Source organism: Phoenix dactylifera, chromosome 10 (assembly GCF_051530095.1).
Source record: "Phoenix dactylifera cultivar Ajwa chromosome 10, Ajwa_hap1_PhDact_Kaust_v1.1, whole genome shotgun sequence".
NCBI lineage: Eukaryota > Viridiplantae > Streptophyta > Magnoliopsida > Arecales > Arecaceae > Phoenix > Phoenix dactylifera.
This window is the reverse complement of record NC_143199.1, coordinates 22,363,676-22,371,843: the sequence shown is the minus strand read 5'-3', so window position 1 is coordinate 22,371,843 and position 8,168 is coordinate 22,363,676. Positions and strand designations below refer to the sequence as shown.

Here is an 8,168-nt window from a genome sequence, read left to right as displayed (position 1 = left end):
CTGTATGGGAAGGAGACGCTGAATTATGAAGACATAATTTCTGTGCTAAGGTCCAATGAACAAAGAGAAATATTAAAAAAGGATGGAGTTCCTCAGGAAGGTCTTACTGTTGGAGAGAGGCCTAGAAGAGGGAAGGAATGGAGCAAGCAAAGGGGATGATCAAAGTCCAAGAAAGGCAAGAAAGAGTTCAGATGCTACAAGTGCAATGAAGCAGGACACTTGAAGAGGAATTGTCCGCTTTGGAAGAAGTTTCAGGAAGAGAAGAATGGCAAGGATTCAGTTAGTGCCGTGGCTGATCTCAAGGTGGAGGATGACCTTTTGGTAGTTTCGGATGATCACAGGAACAACACGGATATCTGGACAATGGATTCAGCCTGCTCTCATCACTACACACCAAATCGGTCTTGGTTTGCTACATACAACCAAATCGATGAGGGGAGTGTGACTTTAGGAGATGATCATCCTTGCAAGGTGGCCGGCATTGGGACCATCAAGGTGAGGATGTTTGATGGGATGGTGGGGGATCTTACCAATGTAAAGCACGTTCTAGATCTGAAAAAGAATCTAGTGTTACTTGGCTACTTGGAGAAGAACGGTTACAGTTTTAGTTGCCGTTCTAGAAGTGGTATTTTGAATATATCCATAGGAGCCATAGTTATGATGAAGGGGAGGAGGTTGTAGAATAATTTGTACAAGATGGAAGGGTCCGTGGTGTGTGGGGGATCCGAAACAGCAGCAGTGGCACAGGGCCAGCAGGAAGCATATCGTTTGTGGCATTACCGCTTGGGCCACATGGGAGATCATGGTATGAAGATGCTGAGCAAAGATGGAGTGATATCAGATCTGAATGGAGGAGTTCCAGAGATGTGTGAGCCTTGCCAGTTAGGGAAGCAACACAGGGTGAAGTTTTCTACCAGTATTACATGCAGCGGTGGTCTCCTGGAGCTAGTGCACATGGATGTTTGGGGACCGTCCCCGGTCACAGCTAGGAATGGGGCAAGATATTTTCTAACCCTTATTGATGACTTTTCAAGGAGAGTTTGGGTGTACTTTTTGAGGAAAAAGTCAGAGGTCTTCTCTAAGTTCAAAGCCTGGAGGGCAGAGGTAGAGAAGGAGAAGGGTTGCTACATGAAGTGTGTGCGGTCCGACAATGGTGGCGAATTCACAGGTAAGGAGTTTAGAAAATTTTGCGAAGATTGTGGGATCAAGAGGCAATTTTCAGTAAGAAAGACTCCTCAACAGAATGGGGTGGCCAAAAGGATGAACAGGACTCTTATGGAGAAAGCTAGATGTATGAGATTGCAGGCAGGGCTTCTCAAGATGTTTTGGATGGATACAGTAGACACAGCCTGCTACTTGGTGAATCGATCTCCTCATACAAAGCTAGATAGGAGGATTCCAGAGGAGCTATGGTCTGGAAAGAAGGTGGAGGTCGGCCATCTTAGAGTATTTGGGTGCACGACATTTGTGCATATTGATCCCAGTGAGCAGAGCAAGTTGGATGCCAAGTCACAAAAGATGGTGTTCATAGGATATTCTCATGGAGTCAAGTGTTATCGGCTGTGGGATCCCTTGGAGAAGAAGACTACTATCAGTAGGGATGTGGTCTTTGATGAGAATTCAGTCCTAAAGATGCAAAGGGTGAAAGAAGAGCGGAGGAAGAACCAACCGGACATGGTTGGACAGCTAACTTCTTATTTAGTTTTACCTTTTGCAGGTGCACCAGAAGGATATGAAATTCAGATGGAGCACCAGTCAGAGGTGCCTCCGCATGTGGAGAGGAGCGAGATGCTAACTCAAAGATGAGATGTGCAAAGGAAGGAACAAGATCCTAACAGAAGCATCGGAGTCGCACTGCACAAGCCTAAGCGGATTGTTAGGCAGCCGGAGAGGTATGATTTTGGCGAAACTATGTCTTATGCATTGGTTGCTGTGAACGGAGACCCGGAGACCAATGAGGAGGCATTGGCATGCCAGGATAGCCATAGGTGGGTCCAAGCTATGGCAGAGGAGATGCAGTCTCTCCAGAAAAATCAAACTTGACGGTTGGTGCAGTTGCCAAGTGGAAAGAAGCCCATTGGATGCAAGTGGGTGTTCCAATGCAAGGAAGGACTTTCAGATAGAGAAGGCATCAGATACAAGGCCAGGTTAGTAGCTAAGGGATACTCCCAGAAGGAGGGCATTGATTATAATGAAGTATTCTCCCCAGTTGTTTGACATACTTCTGTTCGGATGCTGTTGAGCATTGTTGCCATACAGGATTTGGATTTGGAGCAAATGGATGTTAAAACAGCCTTCCTCCATGGGAATTTGGAGGAGAAGATTTATATGGAGCAGTTAAAGGAGTTTGGTAAGCCAGAGTCAGAAGGAAAGGTCTGTTTGCTGCAGAGATCACTCTATGGGTTGAAGCAATCATCAAGGTAATGGTACTTGCGGTTCGACACATATATGAGGCGCATTGGCATGACCAGATGTGAGTATGACCCTTGTGTCTATGTGAAGACTCTTGAGGATGAGTCTAGATTATATCTACTCTTGTATGTAGATGACATGCTGATTGCTTGCAAGAGTAGAGAAATTGTGGAAGACTTGAAGGTAACCTTATCTCAGGAATTTGAGATGAAGAATTTGGGTCCAGCCACGAAGATTCTAGGCATGGAGATTCTCAGGGACAGAACCAAGAAGCTGCTACATTTATCTCAGGGAGGTTACATCAAAACGTTCTTGCGGAGATATGGCATGGATGGAGCGAAACCGGCGGCATTACCAATAGCTGGTCATGTCAGTCTTTCGAAGACAATGTCACCATAGACTGAGGTGGAGGCTGAAGATATGAAGAGAATTCCATATGCTTCAGGAGTTGGGAGTATGATGTATGCCATGGTTTACTATAGATCAGATCTTGCACATGCAGTTAGCCAAGTCAGCAAGTTCATGGCTAACCCTGGCAAGGAGCATTGGAGAGCATTGAAAGATGTTTTCAGATACTTGGTGGGCACAGTTAGAGTTGGCATTTGCCATGGACTGGAAGGTAGCAAGGAGAATAATTCCAACATGACCAAGAAGAACCAGAACCGGATAATTGGTTTTGTGGATGCTGGTTACGGAGGAGACATGGACACATGGTGTTCTACCACAGGTTATGTGTTTTGCTTGAACGGAGGTCCAGTGTCATGGAGATCAAGCTTGCAACCAATCGCGGCATTGTCTACAACGGAAGCAGAGTATATTGGCATCACAGAAACTGCCAAGGAAGCTCTATGGCTAAAAGGATTGGCATTGGAAATGGAATTCGCACAAGGAGATGTTAGGGTGCATTGTGATAGCCAGAGTGCATTGTGTTTGGTTCAGAACTCGGTCTATCATGCAAGGACCAAACACATTGACATCAGGTACTAGAGGATTAGGGAGTTGGTGGAAGAACGTGAAGTGGAGCTTGCCAAAGTTCATACGAAGGAGAACCTGGCAGATGCACTAACCAAGTCTCTTTCAAGGGATGGCTTCCTCAGGTGTGTCGCGCTGATGGGATTGATGGACTAGAAGAAGCTTGCGGAGGTTTTGGAGCACCAAGGTGGAGATTGTAGGCTCAAGTGTGGCGCATCCAAAGGAAAACAACAAGTTTCTGGGCTGTGAGCAGTATTGGAGTCGACTTCTGGAGACTTGGAGTCGACTCCGGCATGCTGTGAAGACTTGGCACAGTGCAGGGGTCGACCCCAAGACTTTAGGGGTCGACTCCTTAAGAGTGATAGGAAAAAGTCCGAGAGCTATTTTCTGGAACAGCAGGGGTCGACCCCAGGACTGCAGGGGTCGACCTCAGGATAGTAGGAGTCGATCCGAGCACTATTTTTACGAAATTTTCAGGCGTGAAGCGGGCCAAGTCAAGGTTTTTCAAGTTCCAAAGGGTCTAAGTCATTCTTAGGCTAGGTTTAGGCTCAAAGGGGGAGAGCATGTAAGTCATGGACTCGGATTGAGTATTTTCTAATGTGGCTTAGGGGGAGATTGAGTTGGTGTATGATTAGACTAAAATTGGGCGCCTATATAAAGGCTTGATGTAATCAGTTTTAGGATTATCACTTGGATTATTGCTTGAGCAATAAAGGAGCCGCCAGAAAACTTTCTCCCACGTTCTCTCTTCTCTTCCTCTTCTTCTCCACGAAAAACCTAGTTTGTGATTGTGATTCTTCATCTTCTTCTTTCTTCTTTCACCCCGCGGCCTGACGCCCTAAAGGACGCCCTAGGTTAGCGGATATCAGGGATCCACACGCTTCCGCATGGCGCCAGCAGAGTGCATAATAGAATTTGAGCAACTCCTCATGATATGAGACATCAAAGAAACTGAAGAACAGACCATAGTAAAATATCTTGGTTTATGAAAGTCTAACATTGAACATATCTTATTTGATGTTGAATGATATGATCCAATTGGCATCAAAATATGAGAAGCAGCTGGGATAAAGTAATTTGCACTTTTCAAAGTATAAATATAATGCATCCAACTAAGAAAGTTCCACATCGAAGATGTCATCATTTTCAAAAGTCAGTTCCTCCCAACTTGAACCATTCCAACACTGTTGCCTCCAACCCTCACAAGTGTTTCAAATATTAGAGTTTTGGGCATATTGCAACCAATTGCCCAAATCGAAAGCTCAACCATTTTACAGAAGAAGAATAAGAGCAACTTGTTAAGTGGGATGATGAAGATCAAAGCAAAAAAGGGTTGGTATATGCTGATCAAGTTGAAGCATTGGTAGTATTCCGAAACCTTAATACACCCATTGTAGCTGATGAAAATGACTAGTTACACCATAACATCGTTCATACTAAACGCACTTCACATGGCAAGATATGTAATATCATTATAGATGGAGGAAGCTGTGAAAATGTTGTTGTTGCATTGATGGTCGACAAGTTGAAGTTGCCCACCAAAGATCACCCCTATCTCTACAAGGTACAATGGTTGAGGAAAGGTAATGAAGTAAAGGTGACAAAGCATTGTTGAGTCTAGTTTTTAATTGAAAAATGATATCAAGATGAGGCGCGGTGCTATGTTATTCCTATGAAAACCTACCATATATTATTAAAATGTCCATGACAATATGATCGATGGGATATTCATGATAGGTTTAAGAATACTTGTTCTTTTGAGAAGGGCGGCACAAAGATAATCCTAGTATCATTGAAGATTGATTATCGCCCCAAGCCTCTAGTGGAAACCAGCACCTTCACCTCCAATTATGAACTTATCAAAGTATGTAAGGAGACTAATGTTGCATGTGCCCTGATTGTGCTAGAAGAGAATGAGTCAACAAAGCTACTTGAGGTGATCAAACTATCACATATGCGTGACATCCTACACTACATCGACTTTGTATCTAGCGCTATCATCCCCAGCAAGCCTACTTATTGTATGAGTCCTAAAGTGTATAAAAAACTCGAGCACCAAGTGAAAGAGCTCATAGAAAAAGGGTTAGTTAAAGAGAGTGTCAGTCTGTGTGCCATGCTAGCATTACTAGTATCCAAGAAGGATGAATCGTAATGTATATGCATAGCCAGCCATACTATTAACAAGAAATACCAATTTTCCATCCCTCGACTTGATAGCCTATTTGATCAACTATATGGAGTGATTATTTTGTCTAAGATCGATCTATGAAGCAACTATTATCAAATTCGATTGCGCCTTGGTGATGTGTGATAGACTACCATCAAGACTTGAGATAGCTTGTGTGAGTGGATGCTCATGCCTTTCAGTCTTTCACATGCCCCAAGAACCTTCATGTGTCTAATGAACCAAATATTCTGGCCATTCATTGGGTGATTTTTCTTGATGATATCCTTGTCTATAAGGGGAAGAAGAGCATATGGCACATCTTCAATAAGTGTTCCTGACCTTGAGAGAGCAGAAGCTATTTGAAAATTTGAAGAAGTGTTAATTCCTCACCCACAAGCTACTGTTCCTTGGATATATCGTGTCGAGCCAAGACATTGAAGTACATTCTAGCAAAGTTGACGCCATCACAAGCTGGCCCACACCAAAGACGTTGCATGAGGTGAGAAGATTTTATGTCTTTGCTTCTTTTTATCAATAATTTTTCAAGAATTTCAGTTCCATTACCATGCCAATGACTAAGTGCATGAAGGAAGATCAGTTTTAATGGACTGACAAAGCAGAAAGTAGCTTCGAAGAATTAAAGAGGAGAATTACCGAAGCAATGGTGTTAGTGCTCCTAAATTTTGATCTAGTCTTCAAAGTTGATTGTGATGCCTCCAATATCGGTATTAACAAGGAGTTCTAAGCTTTAACAAGAAGACGAACAATGCCAAGCTCAAGTACTCTATGTATGACAAGGAGTTCTAAGCTATAGTGCGTGCCTTGGATTATTGGAGTTATTACTTATTGTATAAGGGTTCATTCTCTATTCTAACCATGAGGCACTCGAGCATTTGAATTTCCAACACAAGCATAGCCGCTAGCATGCTATTTGGAGAGAGTTTCTTTAGCCTCTTTCTTTTCTCCTCAAGCATAAGTCGAGCACTCGAATCAAGTAATGGATGCTTTGAGTCAATGACTTGCACTTCTTTGCACCATGTAGTCGAAGGTTATCAGATTTGAAATTGTGAAGAAATTGTATGAGAAAGATCCATATTTTGGAGATATTTGGAAGCTTAGTGATGAGGATCAATATTGGCAATTCCATCGCCAAGGAGGATACCTAGTCAAGGGCAACCAACCACACATGCATCAATATTTGTCACATCAAGCTTGAAGCCCATTATGGTGACTTGTTGGACATTTCAGGCGAGATGAGATAATGTTGCTTATCAATAAAAAATTATATTGATCGAGAATTAAAAAAAATGTAATGCGCCATATTGAATGATATCGAGTTTGCCGCATCGCCAAAGCCAAAGGACAAAATGCAGGACTATATTTGCCATTGCCCGTTCCATAGGCGCCATGGGAAGATGTGGGCATGGACTTCATTGTGAGCTTATCTAGGACTCAGCACAATAAGGATTCGATCATAGTGGTCGATTGATTCTCTAAGATAACATACTTCGTGATATGCCAAAAGAGGCATGATGCCTCTTATATTACAAATTCTACTTTTGCAAGATTGTGTACCTTCACAATGTTTCTAAGATGATTACATCTTATCGAGATGTGAAATTTATAAGTCATTTTTAGCAAATGCTATGGCAGATGATGGGTACTCAACTCTAATTTAGCTCTACAAGCCATTCGCAAATCGACAAATATATTGAAATGTGAATCAAAGTTTAGGAAATTTGTTGTTTAGTTTTGTTCATAACCATCTGCATTAGTGAGATCTCTTATTGACCCAAGCTGAATTTGCTTACAACAATTCAATGAGCCAAGCAACTGGGAAGTATCTTTTTGAAGTTGTCTATGGTAGACAATCTTTGAGCCTATTAGAGCTTGTGCCCTACTAATGGCATGACAATTCAGTGGAGATGCTGATGAACATGGTAAGGACATAAAGGAGTCACATGAAGAGATGAGAAAAAGGATTCTTCGACAAACACCAAACTACCTGCATCACACCAATAAGCATAAAAAATATGTCGTCTTCAAAGAAAGTGACTTTGTTTGGATGCACTTAAGGAAAGAGCATTTTCTTTGGAAAAATGACAAATTATTTTCTCAAGCAGATGACCTTTTCTAAGTTCTGAAGCTCATCAATGACAATACCTACAAAGTTGAAATTCCTAGAGATTATAGTATGTCTGTAACTTTCAATATAGCTGATCTCTTGCCTTACCATAAAGACCAAGAGACCTACACTTGATGGCTGATTTTCTCCAACCAAAAGAATATGATGCTAGCGCATCTAGAAATGACCTAATGGATGTTTGAGTCTGAGTCCCACGATGTGTGTCGCCCCACATTGGGCATTGAGCTATTTAGGAAACTTTATGTTAGTAAACTTTAAGGAGTTTGATTTCAGTAAACTTTCTTTTAAGAACTTTTCATGCTATTTGGAAAGTTAATAGTTAGACTTATTCAAGTTATAATAAAAGCAGAAACCTACATGGGAAAGAAGAAGAAAAGAGTTCGCCTTGAACTACTTATAAGTAATCATCCATAAGTGCATCCTTGAGTTTGAGTAATAAAATTTTACTTTTGAAATTATTCTCCCCGTATT

At 42.0% G+C, this 8,168-nt stretch overlaps 1 pseudogene; it reads left to right on the top strand.

Moving 5' to 3' along the window:
- Positions 1–2,832: 2,832 nt before the first annotated feature.
- On the top strand, positions 2,833–3,399 carry LOC149752736 (secreted RxLR effector protein 161 pseudogene; annotated as a pseudogene).
- Positions 3,400–8,168: the final 4,769 nt, after the last annotated feature.